This window comes from Vanessa atalanta, chromosome 1 (genome assembly GCF_905147765.1).
Source record: "Vanessa atalanta chromosome 1, ilVanAtal1.2, whole genome shotgun sequence".
In the NCBI taxonomy this organism is placed as follows: domain Eukaryota; kingdom Metazoa; phylum Arthropoda; class Insecta; order Lepidoptera; family Nymphalidae; genus Vanessa; species Vanessa atalanta.
In genome coordinates, this window is record NC_061871.1 from 13,756,802 (window position 1) to 13,780,021 (window position 23,220).

At 31.0% G+C, this 23,220-nt stretch overlaps 1 protein-coding gene across 6 annotated transcripts in view; it reads right to left on the reverse strand.

The window, feature by feature from the left end:
• The window catches only part of LOC125067912, an 83,842-nt gene that overhangs the window by 27,765 nt on the left and 32,857 nt on the right, over positions 1-23,220 (reverse strand). For 2 of the 6 annotated variants that reach the window (XM_047676829.1, XM_047676822.1), the window contains exon 1: positions 8,009-8,237. The exons of the other annotated variants lie outside the window; for them this stretch is intronic. The gene's annotated coding sequence lies outside the window, so the exon portion shown is untranslated. Of the gene's footprint in view, positions 1-8,008; positions 8,238-23,220 lie in introns of those variants that run through there. 6 annotated transcript variants of the gene reach the window in all.

The following is a 23,220-nucleotide window of genomic DNA, read 5'->3' on the forward strand; positions in this document are numbered from 1 at the left end:
AATAAACATAGTGTATTTTCGTTTTCTACATTGATGATATAATGTATTCGACTCGTTTCAAACTTGTTATTTGAAATGTTAATTTCATCTTATTTATAGAAAGATACAATCGCTTATCTAGTTGTAAGATGGAAGTAAAAGATTAACCCACCGCTCTGTAGTAATGCGGGTTTGCGGATACATTTACTTCCTTCTGATTATGAAGGAGTTCGTTCGCAATGATTATTTCCTTGTACATAGAAAATGAGCAATTTGTTATAATCTCGGCATTAGTATAACAACAATGAATTTACATAGTCATTATAACATTGTGTCCGTGTTCATTTAAAATTTTAAACCAAGGGAAAAGTGCTTATAACATATTTTTTTATTTTTAATAATATAAGTTACATTATTCCATAGCAAGCCATATCTATTGAGTATTAAATACATTCTAAGATCATGGTATATTAAGTACGCTCATACAAGAATTCAGGGAACAATATCTATGTAACGGAATCTTCAACGCGATTTTCACCATACGACACACGTTCTAAGGACCGAATAATAATATCCTAAAAAAACTGGCAGGACTTATAGGTTGCCTGCGTAACGTTCTAGTGTCGATATATGTTATTGGCGTGATTAATATCGGCTTTTCAATAAATATTATTCAAGACTAAATAAAGTTACCGCTGGTTCGGAATGCACATCGATTATATCGAAAAGAACCGGCACAAACACAGTAGTTAGGTTTCCAAAGATTAAATAATAATAGTTTTAAATTATTATTAATCAATAGGTATGTTAATTTAAAACTATAATTATTGTTTCGGTTGCGTTTGGAAAAACAATGGATAGTCGATTCGATCTTAGTAATGATGAAATAATAGTAAGGATTATTATCATCATCCGGAGATTATAAATGCGTTTGTTTGTTACGCTTTCAGATTTGAACTAGTGAACTGCTCATGGAATTGTACAGGTCGGGAACAGAAAAGGACATATGCTAGCTATCATCTGCCCTGGACCTTCACACGAGGATGAAACAGCAAGCGGAAACTACTAACTATACTATGTCGACATTTAAGGTACAAGTTGTAGTCTGTGGTTTCCGAGATTTATTCATTGAAAAGTATTTTCAATGACGTGATGGACTTGATTTCTTAGACTAATGTATTGAATGCAATTTGAATCCATTTATTGTTTTCAACATTACGCTCACGTGTTTTTTTTATAGCTGAGTTACTTATTAGTATTACGATGATGACGTCAAACATCAAGTAAATTGATGTAAATATGAGATCAGGGCCGGACTTAGTGGTCTGGAGGCCCTGGGGCGACAAGGAGTGGAGGGTTATTTTATTTTCTAAATAAATTGAACAAAATTTTCCAGACAGATTGTATGTATATGTTATTGTTAAATAAATTAACTTTTTCCCAATTTATAAATATCTAACAGCGCCAATGTCTATTGGCCACTTAACATCAGGTGGCCCATTAGCCGGTCCATCTACCTTTTACAATATACATATATATATCCCACTTTCATGCTGACCGAATTTGATGAAATTTGGTATGAAGCCAGGTTGAACTCCAAGGAAGGACATTAGCTTAACACGTGACAACCTTAAACGCTAGCAAAGTCGCGGGCGACAACTAGTTTAAAATAAATGTTGGTACATCTGTCTCAAATAGTCTCAAGATTAATAGATTTCGAAACCGTTTGCCTAATAATAAAGAAAAAAGGCACAGATGTGTTATAATTTTTATGAAGTATAGAATCGGTTATATATCGCAATGACGATTGGTTCAGATTTCACTACCAAAGTATAGTCAGTATGATTAAGAAACAAGTCTTAAGAGACATTGTATGCCAGATTTTTCTAGTATCTTATATGACAAATTTGTCACACAATTATCAGATATTATGTTGTTTGAATGTACTTTAGAAGATTTTTATGCAGAAAGATATAGTGTATGTGGTGTTCGTGTGTTTCTACTGAAAGATTTTTATATAATACTACTTACAAGCGAGTACTCCACTGGCGTTGTCTTGTAATTATTTATTTATATAAAAATTAATGTTTTTTGTTCGTGTTTTATGCGTTCACGCGTTGTGCATCTAATCAAGTTGAAATTTAGTACAATTGTACTTGATTTAAAACTCTGGTGTAGTACGACTTACTTACAGTAGTAAGTGACTCTCGAGTCGTATCGGTAAAAGTTGTACACAGTTTTTAAAACTTAACTGAGTCAGATGAGTTTTATTATGACTAATTTCAGATGAGTCTAGGATCAATATTTAAATAGCCCAGTTAGAACCCATGATTTGGAGCTTAAGCCCACGTGTGGATCCACCACACTGCATTGAACTCATGACCTCAAATGGAGAAGGAGGAGAAGGGCTATTCTTTCACTTTACTTAATCATTCCTCGTATCTATTTACAATGTAATATTTTTTGTGTAAAGTAAACCTAACTTATACTTAGCTCTAAGTAGATCTTTCTTCTGATAATGTTGCCTGTTGACGAATGTAAAATAGAGTAACTTAAAGCACGTTAAAACTATTATCTACTGCGGGCCAAGGCTACATAGAATCAGTGAGGCTCATTTGTAAATAATGTTAATATTGATAAGACTAAGTCAACTGGTAAGGCGTGTCTGATAATAATTTTACAAACTACGGGGACGTATATTTGTATAATTAGCAATGCAGTCAGTTAGTTTAGCTTTATGCGGACCAAAGTGCCGCATAAACATACATACAGTATACCTTTTAAAATTGTTTTTTTTTTTTTTATGAAATAGTTAGGCGAACGGGCGAATAGACGGGCAAATAGTTAGTGATTATCTATATAACACCAATACGCCACCAACATTGGGAACTAAGATGCAATGTCTATTATCCCTTTAGATTCACTGGCTAACTGACCCTTCAAACCGGAACACGACAATAGTAAGTATTACTGTTTGGCGGTAGAATATCTGATGAGTGGGTGGAATCTACCCAGACGGGCTTGGCCCGACTGTTACCTCTAAGTAAATATTTTCAAATTAATAAATCTTGTAAAACTATGTGAGTTTTTAAAACTTTGTTTTCCTAAGTTTAACTGTAAAAATATTATTTCTACTTGTGGCCTCTAATCGAAATATATTTTTCTAATGCTAAAAGATTATTGTTAAATGTATTCGAAGGCTGGTAATAACAAATTCATGACAAATATGGTCCTTTATAAGATGCTGTAAAATTATTATTAGCGAGCCTCTCATTCACTGACGCAGAAAGACCTTCGTATTCCAATTTTAAGATGCAAAGACAAATTCGCTTTGAGCTTTAGGCCAAAAAACTGTCGTTATAAAAATAAACATTTCCGAATAAATTTACACTAAAAATGAAAACCAAAGAACCGCTTTTTTATAATATTAAATGTAGAATAACATCCCGAATTATACAGAAAGCGTTTTTAGATTATTTTTATATTAATTAGATATATTTTTTATCATAATAAAATACATACAGGTAGCCATCAAACTGGTTACTGATTGACTGGCTTATTTGTAAACTGGCAATGTCGTTACGTCATTGGTCAGTTAAAATTAATTATTATTAATTTTAACTCGAAACCTCATTTACGTAAGGCATTAAAAAAAGTTTTCGTATTCGTAAGCTATTTATATCTTCACATTAGCAAGATGAAATAAAAATGATTTAAGATTAAAATGCTAAATTGCTAGGTTTTCTTCGAGTAAGTGCTAATAATAATACGTCCCGACGTGAAGAGTGCAATGACCTCGACACTGGGATAACTTGGATGTTTTTAAATTATTTATATTTTTTTATAACTATTTAGTTATTTATTTTTTAAGGAATTGTATTATAATGTAATATTTAAATTCTTGTCTTATATATATAACAGAATTTTTACAAAGAGTCGACATGGTCGAAGTTTACCACTGAATTTTCATTTGCTTATAATTGAGCTAGTGTTCGACTTAGAAGGGAAACATCGTAAGGAAACCTATATAATTATGTTGGATTAAAATCTGAAACACGTGTCTCCACCAATCCGCATCGGAGAAGGTACTATCTAACTAATCTTTTGCTTAGACGGAGAACATCCCTAGCAGTGAGCTATTTACAATCTTTTACAATACTTTAGTTAAAAATAAATTTTACAAGACGTTATGTAATGTATAAAAAATTTGAAATATCGATCTATATCGAAGGCGAATCCATCCAAGTTAAATGATCGGCGCTTAATACAATAAACTTAACAAATATAATCCTATGTGTATTTTTTTTGTGCTGGATTTAATCTTAGTCGACTCACGCACACTAATACATCTTGTAAGTACTCACCCATACTAATGCATGCCGATTATATATAACGTGGAGGGGCGCGCCTTTGTGAGAGAATAGATCTTTAATGATTTACTAAAAATATGATATCAGTGTTATGTTAAATCTTGTTTTTTTTTTATAGTCGCTTTTGTCACTCTTTATTCATTGTTATATCATACAATATTATCATAACTGATTACAACTATGACTAGAGAGTGCTAATATGTCAAAATATTATAAATAATAAATAAGTTTGAATGAAAATGAAGACCGCTTTCTGTTTCCAGGCTATTGGCTATTGCATGTCTATATATGTATACATAATAATTATATCTTTATACTTAAGATGAGTACATATATCTACTTAAGGAATGAATATATTCTATAGAAAATTTTCACTATTACCAACTAATTTAAGTATTTTTTTAATAGTGACCAAATACTTGTTCAAATATTGTAGGTCCAACACTTAACACTTAACTTTTTGACACTATTTATAAATACATATTTACGTTATTTCATTTTTTTTTTACCTATTTATAATTATTTGGAATATTTCGAAAAATTCAAGCACGTCCTTAAAAGTTCAGCACAAAGTATGACGTAATTCGATGTATCAATGACGTCACTAACAACATCAGATAACACAAGCCTATATTAATAACACAGAAGATTATATTTCTATCTCAAATACCCGGTGTACTTCAAGGATATATTTTTAATACAACGCCAAAACTGAACTACTAACAAAATATTTGAATGAAATGAGTTTGAAAGAGGTTTTATTAAAATTTAAATTATAAAGTTAGAGAATTTGTATCGTTAAGCGCGATAATCTCAGGAACTACCAGTCCTACTTCAATAATTATTTTTGTGCTAGATAGTTTATTGAGAAAGGCTTACATAACTTGATACGATAAGGAACGAAGTAATGAACATTAAAACGTGACCGATATGGCAAAGTGTATAACAACTTTAAGCATTTATTTCTTTTCTTTTTATGTAATGGGTGGTGGACGGGCAAATGAGCCATCTGATGGTAAGTGGCCACCACCGCCCATAGATATCAGCGGTTTAAGAAATATCAATCGTTCCTTACATAGCTAATGCGCTGACAATCGTGGGAAATAAGATGTCTTGTGACTTTAGTACACTGGCTTACTCACCCTTCAAACCGGAACACAACAATATTAAGTTTTGCTCTTTGGCGGTAGAATATCTGATGAGTGGGTAGTTACTACCTTGCCATCAAGGTTTAATATTGTTTATGTATATTCAAATTTGAAAGCATAGCTATTGTAAAAGTAATTTGTAAGTAGCCTGTTAATGTCCCACTGCTGGGCTTAGGCCTCCTCTCCCTTTAAGGAGAAGGTTTTGGAGCGATACACATGTGGCAGAATTCCATTGAAATTAGACACATGTAGGTTTCCTTTCAATGTTTTCCTTCACCACCGAGCAGATGAATTATAAAAACAAATTAAGCATATAAATAACAGTGGTGCTTGTCTAGGTTTGAACTTACAATCACGCACAATGCACGCGTTTTAACCGCTTGGCCACCTCAAACCTAATTAATAAATAAGGATTATTCTATCGTAATATTTTTCCAAAGATCAATGAAATATCTTTAATATCAGTTATGGAAGCATTCTAGTTGCTCATTGGTTTGCAACAATCCGCCACCGGTTCGAATGCCGTAATGAAAATTGAAATAGAATTAACATCGGGCCTTTGGATTTAGAACATAGAATTATAAATTATGGACTGGGAAATTTCGATTCGGATTCGCGCACGGATGGTTCCATACCACCAGACAGATAGACAACGCGTCACTAATGTAACAACAAATTTTCGACTGACGGGTGTCGGATATTTTCCTATAGTTGTACTACTCATTGGATTTCATGATTCAAGGTCAATAGAAAGTACCATATAGGTTTTGATTCCCTTTGCGTATGTATGGGAAATGCGACGTAATCTTTTGATTGCGTAGACCTAGAAGATTGATATTTTAAAAGCTCCAACTAACTGAAAATCTCAGTATTTGGTATTTATTTCAACTTTATGATTCTAAACGTTCATAAGAAAAATGCTTTTCACGAACAGACGGACGGACAACGAAGTGATCTTATAAGGGTCCATTTTGTCTTTAAAGGTTCGGAACTCTAAACAATTAAGTGCTCTATAATTTTCATTTATTTGATACAATCGCATCTGCTAAAGATGTAGCGTATTTTTGTTTAACATTCATTACCGAAGATTAAAATATTCCTGCAAGATATTCCGCAGTTATATAACTGAGCTAACCCGTAATGCTCTTAGATACGAACACACTAAACCAACATGAATGACCTTAAAAGTAACCCCAAAATGATAACAGCTTAAGTAATATTAATAACATAATTGCCTAGGTTAAAGGTTACATCAGACAAAGTCAATCAGAAGGTCATTATGTCTTTTTGAACTTAACATTATATTTTTAATGGTATTTAATTTACTTTTTTCATTTGTGATAGACTATTTTTTAGAGATCCGTTAACAAAATACTGATTCAGTTTCCACTATATTATATTATGTTGGTATATCATACATACGCTTACCAGAAATCATTAATTTCATTTTACTTCCGTACTATTTATAATTTGCGTTTTAAATAAAATAGTTTTTGTCTTGACTGGGTATTTTACTTATTTAATTGTTGCATAGCAGTATAATAATATCATAATTCTGTCTGAATGCTATTTGGTTTAAAGAAAAATGTTTATTAGACGTAAAGACAATAATTTTAAATTTAACGAATATTTTTAATAAATGTTGAAGCTTTTCCAGGAAGTGCGCTAATTGTGTAGCGGGTTAGGTCATCCCTTCGCTAGCCGACTCATACGCACGGTAGGTGATATCATAAAATATTTTTGTATTTTGTAATATAAAAAAACTATATAAGTAAATAGTTTTATAAAGTAATAATAATTGCCAGGTAATTTTTCACAGGTTCTGTTAAGGGAAAATCCGGTTCCATATACCGAGTTGTATTATAATAAATCGTTTATAAACTACACACCTAATTAACTAAATGCCTACTCTTGAAGACATTTATGTATTTAGAGGTTATCGGTTTGTTTACATTTTACACGTCAAGATAAAGCAGACTATTAATATTGTAAATAAATATGTTATTTATAATCTGTGGGGAATATGTCATTTTTGCTAACAAATTACTTTTTTTTTTATTTAAATTTACATTTACAATAGAAAAATATTGAACAAGGCATGATAATAGTATTATTTTTTACAACATTTATTATGCACGTCTATTATTGCCATAATATGTTTTTTCTTATTGATCGTTACTAATGTACATTTGATAAATTCAACCGATGTCCAGCAACAGGTCGGATTTACTTATTAAAATGTATTTTTTTTGTTTACTTACTAATTTTTATATTTGGTTTAGAAGTAAAAACTTATCTCAGCATTTTTATTCAAATGAATAATTTTATTGATACTAATGTTTAATTTTTTTTATATTGTAATAAGTTTATTGCTAAAATAATATGTCGACGTAAACCGTTAATAGGTAAGCCATAAAATTGCGTCAACCTTGACAAAACAACCGCCTTATCGTTCACCTGCTTAAATATAATGTAAACTCATATACGACACTCGTGGAAATAGCCACTTACACTTTCATAAATCACATCACTACACTTCGCGCCTAAATATGACAGTTTTCTTTTTTTAAATATATTTTGTCAAACACTCCGATATATGTTTTTTTTTTTTAATTTAAATGATGTTTGCTAGTGTGATTTAAGCTTAATTAGATATTCTTTTAAACGGAACGCTATTTCGCGTTGGCGCGAATTCGGAGCGCGCTGATTGACGCGCGTCGCGTGCAAAGTCGAAGGAGTCAATGCGTGCTCTAGTGGAAATACTGGAAACAGTCTTGTTACGGTGGCACCGTATTGCTCTTAAGTAATAAATAAAATATCCCATTTTGATCAGATCGCGTCACCATAAAACAATGATGTCTTAATCATTAATCAACTGTTAATTTAACGTAACGGTTTTTGATAGTTACATTATTATATAATTGAATGGTTTAGATTGTCTATGGGCAATATTTAGCTTATTATGTAATGACCCATCAAGGTTCGACCTAGGAGTGCCCACTTGTAGTATTGCATCAAATATTTGTACAACAAATGATAAGTATGTTCTTTCGATGCAATAGTAGTAGGTTCAAAGGTTATGCCGTTAAAGAATAATATTTGACGCAACTATAAATATGTATTCTAGATGGGTTTTTAATACTTTACTTATTACGCAATAGTATTTTTATTAAACTACATAGTTGAGCCCTGTGGTTTAACTCCTGTTTAAATTTAGATTACATACCAATTTAATAATCATGATGAGTATACAACCGATGACATTCATAAACTCAATACCAGTAGAACCATACTGAGTAATTAACATTATATTAAACGCATTTTTTCCAAATTGTTCTTGTATTCAATGAGATAAGCGGATTAAAACATACAAACTAACTTTATAACAATTTATTACATTCAACCTTCTTTAATTAATTTTAACAAACATAAATAAACATGGATTTTTAGAAAAACAAAACGTCGATATAGCTTTAATACAATTATGACTCGACCTAATTGTTGTTTAGGTAGTGATTCGTTAAACGATGCTGCGTCTCCTTCTTTTAAATGTAAAATCCACGATGAAGGAAAGAAAGAAAGTCGCTGTTCCACTAAGCACTCGCTAAACAACGTCTATAAGCAACTCCGTCAATAATTAAGATTTCATGCATGATACAATTGCTTAATCAAAATTAAAAAAAAAATGGTGCAACCGGCCCATCTGCTTCCACTGAATTTTCACGCGCAATAAAAACAATGAGAAACGATCTTAATTTCTTAATTGGATATAAAATCGTATAGATGTGACATTTGATTTATATACGATTATATATACTTTATTATCAAAATAAACGCGATTTCAGTTGCTATCTTAAAATATAGCCGATATAGCTCAGTGGACGGAGACCATTTTAATTTTGAATTGTTGGTATATATTTTGTTAATTATTACACATCTCGCGCTTGGAGGCAAACTACTATAGAAAACTGTGAAAGTTTTGAGCCTATCGGATTAAATTCTGATTATATGTATCTACTTGGCTGTTGGTGCCGCAGCATATTATTATATTTTTCTTTTTTTTTAAAATGATTTATCTAGAACTTTCTATTAATATCGTTTGCAGGAAACGTTTCATATTAAGGAAAGGAAAGGATACGTAGCTTAAATGTTGAGCGTTTTCTCGCAAGGAATGTTTTTTTTTTCTGTTTTGTTTAATTAAAGCAGAGTATGTTATTGTAAAAACTTTAGCAATTAACAACAAGTGTTAATTGCTAAAGTATTTGGAATAAGTCACGTGCGTCAGATTAAATTTATGAATTGCACAGGTGAATCTTCTAATACAAGGTATAAATAAATATGTTATATGTAACTGTGAATTTGTATGGTATTATATCCGGGCGATGTCGGGACGAACACCTAATTCATATGTATATAACAATAGATGTAGATACTTTAATTTTTTTAAGCAGTGTTTAATTTTTTGTATTTAAAATAAATCCTAAATAATTAATTGGTTATTCTAAAATTGTATAACGTATGACGTGTAATAATATTATAATTTATAACAGATTATATATTTTAAAAAACACGGAAAAAATCCGAACGTATGTATTTTATCCGCATATTTTAAAAAAATCCTTGAAGATACGGTAAAAGTAAATTTAAAAGGTTGACATTAACTTAATAGCGAGGGCACTATTACTTTGTTCACTTTAAAATCGGATAAACACATCGATTGAGAAGAAAATAACCTTTTTGGCGAAATTAATTTAACATTATAAAAATACGACCCTTTTCTTTATTTAAGTAGGTAAGTATGTAAACACTTAAATTCTCATGATAATATAGAATTATATGTAAAACTATCATCAGTTCGGAATATAGATTTTCATTTTTCAACGTACATTTCTACCAATACAAAATTAAATCGAAATTATATTAATACAAATACTTTGAGTCCGAATGAAATTAATTGTTCAGAGAGAACCATAGTTTTTTTTTTTTAAAGAGTTGTCCCAGTAAAATGCAGCCAATGCAGTTCTATAAATTCGAATAATTATATGTCTTCGAATTTTTTATAATTATAGATATAGGTAAGCAAATATTAAGAGCTATTCAAAGTCAAGAAATTTTTATCTATCTATAGGTTTGTTCTGTGATTATACGTCTTACCACGTACGTCCCATTATTTTATTCAGTCATCTTGAAAAGTAATTTTATTTTCAGAAAATTATTACATTTTTGTCTTCTGAGTTGCGCGGAATTTGAGCCATTTTGGAGATCAATAGATTTTTTATAAAAAATCTAGAATAGATATATTATACAAACTCGGAACTCACCAAAGAACATCAAATGCGGCATTGACTTTGGTTTAGAACACGCCACGAGTGAGATACGAAGTGATTTCTTACAAACACTACAAATATAACTTGACAAACACTTCGATAATATCTGGAAAGCAAAAACAGTGCTTTTCAAACATTGAATACATTATTATATGAAATTTAATCCATAGCGAGTAAAGCGGGCGCGTAACACTTAGTACGTTATATAAAAGGAACTAATATTCGTTACTAGACGCTAATGATATACTATTTAGACCTGATAGAAACACTTACTTATGTTAGAAAACCATTGAGTGATTACACTATCGTAGGCATATTGATGGCTATACATTATATTCATTTCGTATTTTCTCTTTTACACGTTACAATATTTTCTATAATTATATTGAATATACATACTTACATTATGTAGTCCTTGTAATACAGCTTTTGTTTTTTAATAAAATGATATAGACTCATACAGTGGAAACAGGTAGCAGGGGAGCCCGAGATTTTTGGGATTTATTCGAGCGCGGCAGATTAACATAACTGGGTATTCCTTGCATCATGAAGACTACCTCCATCGAGTATGAGCCCCACCTTTATAAAGTGGCGTGCACCCTTTTTTATATCGATGTGATAACACGTTACGCGTTTCACCTACGTGAAGTGGGGTATGTTAGACTCGCCGGTGCCCAGGTTGCCTAGAGCGCCCGAATATCCTTTTAAAAACCAGCGGTATCCTTTCAGTCTCTTCGGCGGGAACCACAGAATCGTTCTTGCTTATTATCGTGGCTATTTTATTATTGTTTTTTTTATTTTTATTTAAATGCATTTGATGAAAAACGTCGTAAGTCCGGGGCTCGTCAATACCAAACAGTTCATTATAATAATATATAAAGTTTTTATGTCTTGTATAGTGAGACATTTCACAACTGTTGTCGATATTTTCTTACGATTTTCTACAACTGACAACAGTTCTTTTATTTTATTTAGAAAATTACCTTTTTGATATTGGAAAGTAAGTTTTTATCGAAACGCCACGTGCCTGCTACCTAACGAATCGATTTTCTATACTACGTCCGTGACGCACGTATTCGTAGCGAAACTATAATTGCGTAAAATAATTGACCGGGGAAAAGTATTGAAGGTCAAGATAACGTTATAAAAGTTCCGATTATTTTCCTTTTCAATGATTTTTCGTTGTCGATTTTCACTGTTTACTAACTTTCGCTTACTTTAGTGAACTTTTATTTTATTTAAGTCACATCGAGGTTATTTATGATGTACCTATGTTTATTATGATTTACAAATCCCAATTCCAGACGGGGCAACGCGAGAGGAGCGGTTGGTCTGGGTGACAGAGTATTAGTGTAAATAAAAGGTGCCTATTTTATAAGCTCTTGTAATCACGGGTAACGTAGTATATGCTTTATTAGAAGCGACTTTGAAGAAAATCAAAAATCAAATAAATCGATAACATTTAGGTCTACACACAGGTACGAGAATATGATTATGACACATTTTATATAATTATTTAATTGTTATATCCCACTACTGGGCAAAAGTCTTCGTCCCTTTGAGGAAGAACATTTGCTATCGACTCTTGTCGTTGAAGATTATGTATTAAACTTATTTATAATGAACCTAATGTTTTATGTATTGCTATTTAGAAGTTTCTTAAATACTTAATATTAAATTGTTAATAAATATATTACAGAAAATACATAAGTTCATGTTCAAAAGATACTTTTAAAAGTAATGAATTTACGCAAAGTTTGTAATCAAATAAAATTTCAAGCAACGTATTAATTTAACCCAAACTTTGTTATTTAATTTCGAACTAAACTTAATGAGATAATAATTTAAATTGAGTAATTTAAACAACGATCAGTATATATAATTATAATGTCATATACTTTTATATTATTTCGCAGGTTACGCAACCGATTCGCTCGGGGCGAGTAACCTCAAAAGATAATTTAGACGGCCTCCTGTCACACTGTCGTGTAATCGTAGCTTTGGAAGTGTAAAAAACATATTAGCATTTGTAATCCATATAAGTTTATGTAACTATTTTGTAAGATTTAGGAATATATTTAGGCTGTTCTTTGATAATGGACAACCATACTGTTTGATTGATATTACCTAGATCAGGATTAATGTAAATTTCGTTTTTGTCTTGTGTACTAAAAACATTGAATTGAGTACATACCAAAACCATAAGGGCCAAACGGACATTCAGTCATTATTTACAACACAATGTATCCACACAATTATTGAGTGTTTTTTTTAAATACGTGAGTGTGTGCTGCCCGAAATTCTTTAATTATTTATGATTAGGACAATAGGCGAGTTATAGAAACTGTGTTATTTGTCTTGCAATAAATATATATAAATAAAAAAATAATAATGGTAGAATAGATCGATTATTTATTGCAGCAGCATTGTGGTATTATGATTTGACTTATAGAAAAGATGTAGTTATGTTTTGATATTGACTGGCGGCCCGCCGTCGATACGCTTAAATGTTTTTAACAACGGATTTTAATGTGGTTTTCAACAATAAAAACACTAATCCAAGAAGAAGTTTCACATATATAATACATGCATATTTATAGCAGAGAGCTAGCCGGATGTATTTCTTTTTTCTATTTATGTTTTTTTTTTTTCAATTTGAACGTTGTATATAGACACTTATTGTATCCGAGTAAGGTCAGGACGTGTCGCTCATATTAAATATAATGTTAAAAAAATAACTCCATTTAAAATAAATGAGTAGTTAAAAAAAATCGTAAACACAATATAACTGTATATTAACTATGTATTATATAAGAATGTACTCAACCTGCCGGTAGGTCAAGTTCTTACAAAACTAAAGTTTACATTTATTATATGAAGATATTTCACGGTCTATATATTTATATGCTAAACTTGAAATGGAGTGAAAATTATAATAATTAATGGCTAGTTTCATATGTTTTACTATTCACTTTAAAATGTCAAAATGACTTTATAAATAATCATTGTCGATAAAATATAATATTCCCTATACATATAAAAGAACTTGATAGTTCCTAAAGTTAAAAATATAGCTTTTAATAGTATAAGAATTTATACAATTTCAAGTTATTTTTTTAAAAGGTGTTTTTTAAGTCATTTCTAATTGATATATTTTTTATTTAGTTTAATTTAATATTTTAACATATTTAAAACGGATATTATTATTTAATGCTAATACAAAAAACATTTTGTTCAATATATTTCAATAATTATACTAACCGGTGTAAACTGGATTCTACCAAAAACATCATAGAAAATCAGAAGCTATTTTGGGTATTTAATTAATCATACAGTTTTTAAAATAAAAGTGATCCAGGATTTAAACAACTTTTCGTCACTTGTTTTATTAATACGCATTTTTTCGAAAGTCATTCTCACGTTACATAACGATGTGATATAAGGTTATTTTTAAAGTATTCACGCAAGTTGTAATTTAATGCAGCCTTATATTTTGAAGGGCGGTGTTGTGTTACGAGTTTGGCACTTGTCGGGTTCGAGGTACTTTATTTAATAAATAAAAAACATAGGAAAATAACATGCCAGTGTAAATTGATAACGATAATAAATTACCATAGTTTCCAATGCTAACCGCTCATTGGCAAGATATCAGGGACGATTTTCTCGTGACTGCACATGTACTACGATCCGCTTGTGTGTGTGTGTTTTTTATAACATTGGCAGGACGGGCAAATGGGTCACTCGGGAGTTCATTACTGCCCATATTGGCGTTAAAAAATTAACGGTTCTTTACATCGCCAATGTACCACAAACCATGGAAACTAAGGAGGCTTACCTTTGAGGCATGGTAAATCAACCAATACTGTGTTTTATCTTGAATTTCAAATTAAGGATGACAATAAAAAAATCAGGAGCACCCGCTAAGATGTGTGGATTTTTCTGGTATCTGTCGGCCTTTGGAAAATCTATGTCCGTGAACGACACTTATCGATAGGAAGCCCACATATTATTTAATGTTTCTGCTGATAAGTGTCGTCTTTAATCGATTTCCTCACGATTTATTGTACTTATAATTTTTTTTTAATTAATTATTAATAGTTACGGAAATATAACCCTTTGATATACAGTAGCTGGTGAAACTGAACTATATTGTGTGATGTGTCATTTAAGTGTAAGGGAGGAGTTAGATAGTTGCATTTTCTTTCTCTTTCTAGTTACTTCATTTTCAGGAGTATTACCCCTATTTATCTGTTTAGGCACGATTATTTTAGTAGATATTTAAAGTATTAAATTATTTTAAGGTATATGACAATTCTGGATGTTAATATGTCATTAGATCTCTTAAACGGCTGAACCGAATTTGATGAACTTTTTATGTGTTTGCTTTGGATAAAATCAGTAGGTGTTACTGCGATTGACAAGTAAATAAGACTTTATTTAATTCTTATTTCACCCGGACGAAGTATTGACGGACTCGAATATAAAATTGATTAATTGAACACAAATACGGTCTCGCGTTTCGTGATAAGTTATTTTAGAATGTTTTTTTTTTATATTGCGATGTAAAAAATACGCAATAGCCCTAAAAGGAATTCCAGTTACCTGCTTATACGTAACCCGTCATCAGCAGCAAGAAAAGTACGTAAATTGCACGCACCTGCGCGTGCTCACTGATTCAGTTGTTTGTGCAATTATGAATGTAATGTTATATAATTATGTTATTGTTGCGATCGTTAAATTATTATATTGTTAATTAGCTTGAAAGCTACAATCGATCATTAATAAATCAAATCAAATCAAATCAAAATATAGTTTATTCAAGTAGGCCTTTACAAGCTCTTTTGAATCGTCATTTAACAAACTATATTAAATGAAGTTACCACCGGTTCGGAATGTAGATTCTACCGAGAAGAACCGGCAAGAAACTCATTAGTTACTCTTTTAAAACATCTAAAAATATAGTCATGTTAGTTAAATACAATTATATATGTATGTCATGTCTCCAGCCTGGAAGTCAACAAGCATTAACCCCACGCTGTTTTATCATGTATATAATCTTGTATCGAATAATATGCTTTCTTTATCAATGTATTTTTACTAATGATTTGAATTTATAAAGCGGCAAAGTTAAAAATGTCTGCGGAATTTTATTAAAAAGACTTATTAGATGGTTTTATTTTCAAAGTTTGACTGTTTTAATACTGATATTTATTTATTTTGTTATTAGTTATCGCCCGCGGGTTCACTCGCGTGTTTGGTTGGCCGTCAGGCGGTAGGCTTTAAAAGTATCCTATGTCCTTCCTGAAGTTCAAGCTTCATACGAAAGTTACTTTCGAATTTATAATATTAGTATACGTAAATGTATATTCAAATACGTAATATTATATAAGATAGGTTATCAATAGGGTATATGGTGGGTAGATAATTAATTCGTCAAAGTATAATTACGAACGGAAGTGCCGAAAGGTCGAATTGAAACCATTTCGAATCAATCAACATAAATCAAAATTTGTTTTTCTAATAATTATTAATATAAATAAAAAAACAAAACAAAACAAAATGAAGGTAACATTGAAGTATGACCTAAATGAATATTCAAATCAATGTGACAAGTGACACATCGGTAAATTGGATATATATTTTTGACAGATATAATTATGACAGACATAAAATACATATAACGTCGACAGAGGTAAAATAATATGTTGTTGCCTCCACTTTGTCGTCTAGAAAATCGTAATAATCAACATGGAAATGTCGCTAACGTCCTTTCCAACAATCCACGCGACGTGCGGTCATACTTTTGGTAGTCGTTTTGTTTCAATTGTAACCGGTATATTATATCAATCAATGTGACATTTTCTATGTTATCAAAATATAATTGTATAAAAATTAGCGTTTTCACTTATTTTCTATAAAATAAAACGATAGCATTTAATTCAATTGATTTGGAACTAAAGAAATTTAATCTCAACACGATGGTTTAATTTGGTCTATTATATTGATACTTGTCTTCCTTCAATTTATCCCTCTAGTCAACAAAAAATTGTCTTAAATACAGTAAGTAATATTCTAACACTATGACCTCTTATCGAGATATATGTTACAGCTAATTAAGTAACTTCGATTCATTATAATCAAGAAAAAAACAATAAATCTTTCTGAATATCGATTTGAATTACATTATATTTAAAACAAAAGTAAATGTAGAGTAATGAAGTATTTCAATATCGAGTGTGCTGCTAGAAAGGCGTAATAATCACATTTTCGTAATGCTTATACATTCGATCTAAGAGCTCGTTGCAAAAGTATTCATCTTGTTTCTGACAGGTGTAATGAGATGACCGCGCAGCGTATACAATGCGAGTCACAAGCTGAGCGGGAGCGGTCTAAGTTATCACTAAAAACTTTTTCTATATCGACTCGGCCGGGGATCGAACCCGGGGCCTTCGGAGTGGCGTACCCATGAAAACCGGTGTACACAATACTCGACCACGGAGGTCGTCAATTTTAGGTAATTAGGTCATTCATTTGTTAACTTGGTGTGAGGGCTTTGCGCTAACCCGTCTGGGTAGGTACCCAGGTACTTAGGTAAGTACCGCTCATTTATAATATGTATATTCTACTGCCAAACGATAATACTTTATATTGTTGTGTTTCGGTTTGTGTGTTTGAGCCAGTGTAACTACAGTCACAAGGATCATCTTAGTTCCTAAAGTTGGTGTCGCAATGACAATGTGAGGAATGGTTAATATTTCTTACAGCACCAATGTTTATGAGCCAATTTGCCTACCATCAGTTGGCCCATGTGCCTGTCCACATACCGATTTTACAAAAGTATGACTATCGCGGACTGATTTTGCCCACGGCAGCCATTTTAAAGGGAAAATAGAATAAAACAGGACATATATCTCTATCTATTCCTTGACCATCATTATTCAATAAGACAGCGAATCGGACACGATAGGAGTGCCAGGGGACATCAAAATTTTTGATTATTTATGTTTGGAATTGAGATGAGCCCAGGCCCAAACAAAATTACATTGGTTCATAATGGAATTCAGCAGTGCAAGATGGGGATTGGGTGGCAACTACTTACGTGGCTGCGTATAAACTCATGCTATGTTTAAAAAGCCGTAAAGTCGTTTGGTCTGTGCCAGAATTCTTTCCGTTAGAGAATTAGAGAGAGCTCAGATACTGTGACTGACTTTGGTTAGATTGACATTATCTCCGTAACTTAATATTAGCAAACAGACGAGACCAAATGATTACTATCTTTTCGATATTAACAAAAATGAAGCGCTGTAACGCTTAAATAACTAGACACTATTGATTTATACTGATATCCAATTGACATGAAACATGACCAAAACAGTATTGTTCGCCAACACATATTATACTAGAGTTTGCCTTTTTCAGGAACTGGTATTTTAATAAATCCACTTTAATCTTGGAAATAATTCTAATCTTGTACTTTACACCAAACTGTTTTTCTTAATAAGACATTTTTGATGGAGCAATGCCCATTAATCTTACCCAACTATAACCAATCGTGGAAGGGAATGATTTATTTGTCTGTAAACATGTTATAATACTTAAACGATTTAATTTCAATAATTCGAGAGAAGATTTATCTGGGTATGTACGACCAAATTCTTCATCATATATACGCCAAGCAATACCTTGTATTTCCCTAGGTTGGTGGCGCATTTGAGATGTCTACCGGAAGCGACCACTTACTATCACGTAGCCCTAGATTGTATACCAATATCATAAAGAAAAAAACAATGAATTAAGTAGTAAAAATAACACTTTATAGATCGTAATGACCTCTCTTCTTGTGAGAAGAGTTGTTAGACGTGCGTGTGTTTTGGTGTCTGTGAGTGTGTGTGTTAGATTTGACTGAATTTCATCATGTAATACGAAGTTTTTATTCACAAGCACGAGGTTGTGTTATCTAAGTTATCATTCATAAAAATAAAATAATCACTTAAAACTCGATGGCGCTAGTCCAGCTTCTAATCCGTAATCTTGGTTCTCATTTTGTTGCTCAATCTACCCTTGACAACAAATAAATATGTATGAAATAAACTTATCACTAAAAATATAGCCGGCATATTCCCCAGTCGAACATGTTAAAAAAAACTTATGTTGTCAATTGCGATGGTGAATAAGGATATAACGTCATTTATACCAAGGTCGCGAGTTCAAGTCAACGTTTTTTTTCACGTGCTTAATTCGTGTTTACATTTTTCGTGGTGAATATGAAATCAAATCAAGAAGGCTTTGCCCATTTATGGTACATTAAGGCACTTTTTATACATCTTTGTTTTATTGTATTGTAATGATTACTTTATGAGATTTCGTTCAATTTAATTTGACAAAGATTCAAATACTACTTCCATATTTACAAATATCTACTTATTTGATTACTATTGTTACCGTCTAAAAAACATTTTTTTTTAACATCAATGAAAAATATATGTATATAATATTGTTACAAATTTTCTTTTCAATTGGTGACAATAACAGTAGTATTAATAATAGCAGAATAAAATATTCATTCGCTTAACTAACAATTTTGGTTTCTTAAATTAAAATTGGTGACCAAAACATTATTGGAAAATTCCCAATAATGTTTTGGTCACCAATTTTAATTGTTTTATAAATAGGTTTACTAAAAGTATTTCTACGATTTAAAGTCAGACAAAATAAAGCCATAAATAAGAAACCTGTACAGTGTACACGTTTCTGTCGTGAAATTTAATTTTCATTCCTATATTTATATAGAATTAAGTTAAATTTTATAGATTTTGAAGTTATGTTTTAAAATGTATGTCTCGATTTAAACTTTTTTTAAACGACATTAAAACGGTCATTTTTATTGCTATATACTAGTTTCAAGAGATTTGATTACCATTTAAATTTTATGGCCTTTTTTAAACCCCGAAGAGATGTTAACAGAAAATGTCTGCAATAATTATGAAGCGAATAAAAACAGATACACTATGATTACCATTATTTTTCAGTTATAAGAAACAGTGTTCTAAACGCATAATTAAATCTCATAATAGCGTTTAATGTACTTCAATTGGTTTACTAAAAGTTCTTACAAGTTTTTATGTTAAATGAATTAACAATCATATATATTTTAAAAATAAAAATATTATTTTGTATAAAAATTCAAACTTACTCGTATAATGTTTTTACAGTTTATAATATTTTAAAATCCAATGCCACGCTGTAATAATCTTTTGACAGTCAATAATTTGTTTTTAAAAATTGTTCTTTTATAAAATAGGCAAGCATCTTAACGTACACTGCCAATAATAAACAGTCGCCGTTCTCAAGAATATTAACACTGACTCCTAGTGCGGTTGCATAAAATTATTTTTCTTTTTGAAAACAACTAGCGTTTTTTAATTCTCTATAACAATATGCGCCTAGTCCTGTTACTTTTCTTTTTTTGATTTCGCGGTCTCACGCTCGGCTGGTCATAATAAAAAACCTGATATTACTTATTGCTCCAGGTAAGTTCGACGCGGGAAATTATTTTTATAGTTTTTATGCGATAATGAATTGAACCTATACGAGTTTTTATTAATTATTTTATAGTCACTGCATGGTAACTCGAATATTTTCTTTGCGATTCAAGTGTACTGAACAGATTTAGTATTAGTTATCATTTTATATTACATGTATCTATTCATTAAATATAAGACAATTTTGGTTTAATTGGTAATATTATTTTTACTACGTATAATTGAAAAAAAAATGAAATACCTATATACTCATATTTACATAAACATAAATAATAAATAAACAATTACCAGCGCGAATGAAGCGTTACAATGCTCATGTGCATTAGCATGGAAATCATATGTTTTTAATATAGATCTTATATCTTAAACGTTAAGATTCAAAGTATATTAAAATTTACAGATACAGTTTTTGATCGCATATGAATTATAGGCAATAAGTTCCATAAAGGTCAACTTAGGTTGTAGACCGCTCACGCGTAATTTTTTATTGTTCTACATTTCATCGCAAAAAGTTTCTATATAAAATCAATGTATATGTGGTTTTGCTTCTCTAAGATATAATTTTTGGTGAGAATTATTTTAAATGGCCAAGTCATGACCGCAAGATGGCGGCAACTTGACAAGCATTTTTTTCACGAAATAACGCTAGGGCTGATATTTTATTATCAAACAATAACAAAAATATAATTTCATTTATAAAAGTAATGATGAAGATTAGATCATATATTATTATTCAAAAAATCTATTATATCTTTTTTTTATTAGTTAGGTAGACGGACGATCAAATGAAGCAACGGATGGTTAGTGGTCACCACCACCCATAGACTAAGGCTGTAAAAAATATTAACCATTGGTTACATCGCCAATGCGCCCCCAGCCTTGTGAACTGAGATGTTATCTCCCTAGTGCCTGTAAAAATTGCATGTTTTTTTCACCTTTTATTTATCAGTGATCGCCTGTGTGAATTTGCCTTCGCTTTTGACTTTGTATTCGGTTTTTTTACTACACTTTAATGTGCCATGCTCTCCGTCTGCCTTTTGTTTTATAATCTGAGATAATTATGAGGAAAAATTTTTTATTTTAATCGAAGAAATTGTTCTTTTGCGGTTTAACTATAAGTACTGGAAATAATTATATTATTAGAACAGTTACGTTGAAAATAATAAAATTAATTACAATTCATGGGTCAAGAACTAAGTAAATTGCTTTAATTATTACTTAATTATATTAAAGTGTTTTAAATAATGGACTTAAAAAACGTTATTTCGATGTATTTATTTTAAAATAAATAGCATTAATTAATCTATAAATTTTACAGTCACTTTGAGGAAAAATCTTTTCATGATCGGGTTGAAATTCAAAAATCAAAATAATAATTTTTTTTTTTCTTTTCAAGTAGAATTGACAAGCACTTTTAATTTGTCACTTTACGGAACTGTATTAAAAGCTACCACCGTTTCGTTATAGATTCTACCGTGAAAAACGAGCAAGAAACTCAGTAGTTACACTTTTCCAAATACAAAGTTATTCCAATTTTTCGAACAAAACTTAAATTCATTTGAATGTCTCGAAAAAAGTTATATAATATATTTTTCGGTCTCGCATTTTTAAATTTGGACCGATAATGATTGTTTTAATATTGACAAATAACCAGTGTTTATTCGTTTTTATTATTATAAATCAGAAGAAAAAAATAGATTTTAATTGATACTTTTTTTTAAATGTTTGACTGGTAATTAAACATGTGTTTTTTGTATATAAATGTATGTACTCAGCTATAGTTCACTAATATAATAACTACAACAACGCCATCTATTGTATTCTTATGAAACTTGATGATTTTTTTTATATATACTAAATATTCGGGCGGGCAAGAGGCCCACATGATGGTAAGTGTTCAGGACCGCCCATGGACATTGGCACCAGCCTTGGCAGTAAAATTTTATGTCCCTTGTGCCTTAAGTTACACTAGCTCACTCAGACTTTAAGCCGGAACGCAACAATAATTGTTGCTTGGTGGTACCCAGACGGACTTGCACAACGCCCAACCCAACCAATTGAAAGTGATGCAGTCTTTATTTCATTTACATATTAACTGATTAGCATTTTATTGTTTGTAAATATTTATTGATCTGTTTAATGAATTTCCATCTAATTAAAACTCATACCGAACTCTTTTAAATAATGCAATAATGAATATTTTAGGGGTCTAATATAATTATTTTTATCTGTATGTATTACCATTTTGCTTAAGAAATAGTAAAAAATATAATCTTCGTGACGGGCACGGTGACCAACATCTAAGACTAACCAACTGTGCTGGCGATAACATTATAGCATGTCCAAGACAATGTGTGCGCAAACACTGTTGCTGTTTCAAGTGCAGAAGGATTAACGCGCTTTCTGAGGCAAAGGAGTGAGGTAATGAATGCTAGCTTATCTCAGGACAATCTATAAATTTTTACTCCAGGTCGAGCCAAAAGAGTTATCAGAATCTAGATATGATAATATATAATAACAATATACAAGCTTACTACAGGTACAATGATTCGGAGGACTGGCGAGGTTCCTGAATATATAAGCGTTCGAATAATTACGCGCACGGCTTAAAAAAATAAGAGATAATATTTTTAAACAAAATATAGGTATGTTTGCCGCGAGTGATATCACGTAAGTGCATTGACGTCATTATAAGCAAGTTCTTATGAGAAACGATGGCAAAAAAACACAATAACGTTACTGCGAAGGTCGTTGAGGCTTTTAACCTCTAACTTATGTCAATATACTCGTTGGAAATATTTCATTATGGTAACCAAATAATATATATATTTTTAATATCTTTACTATTGAATAT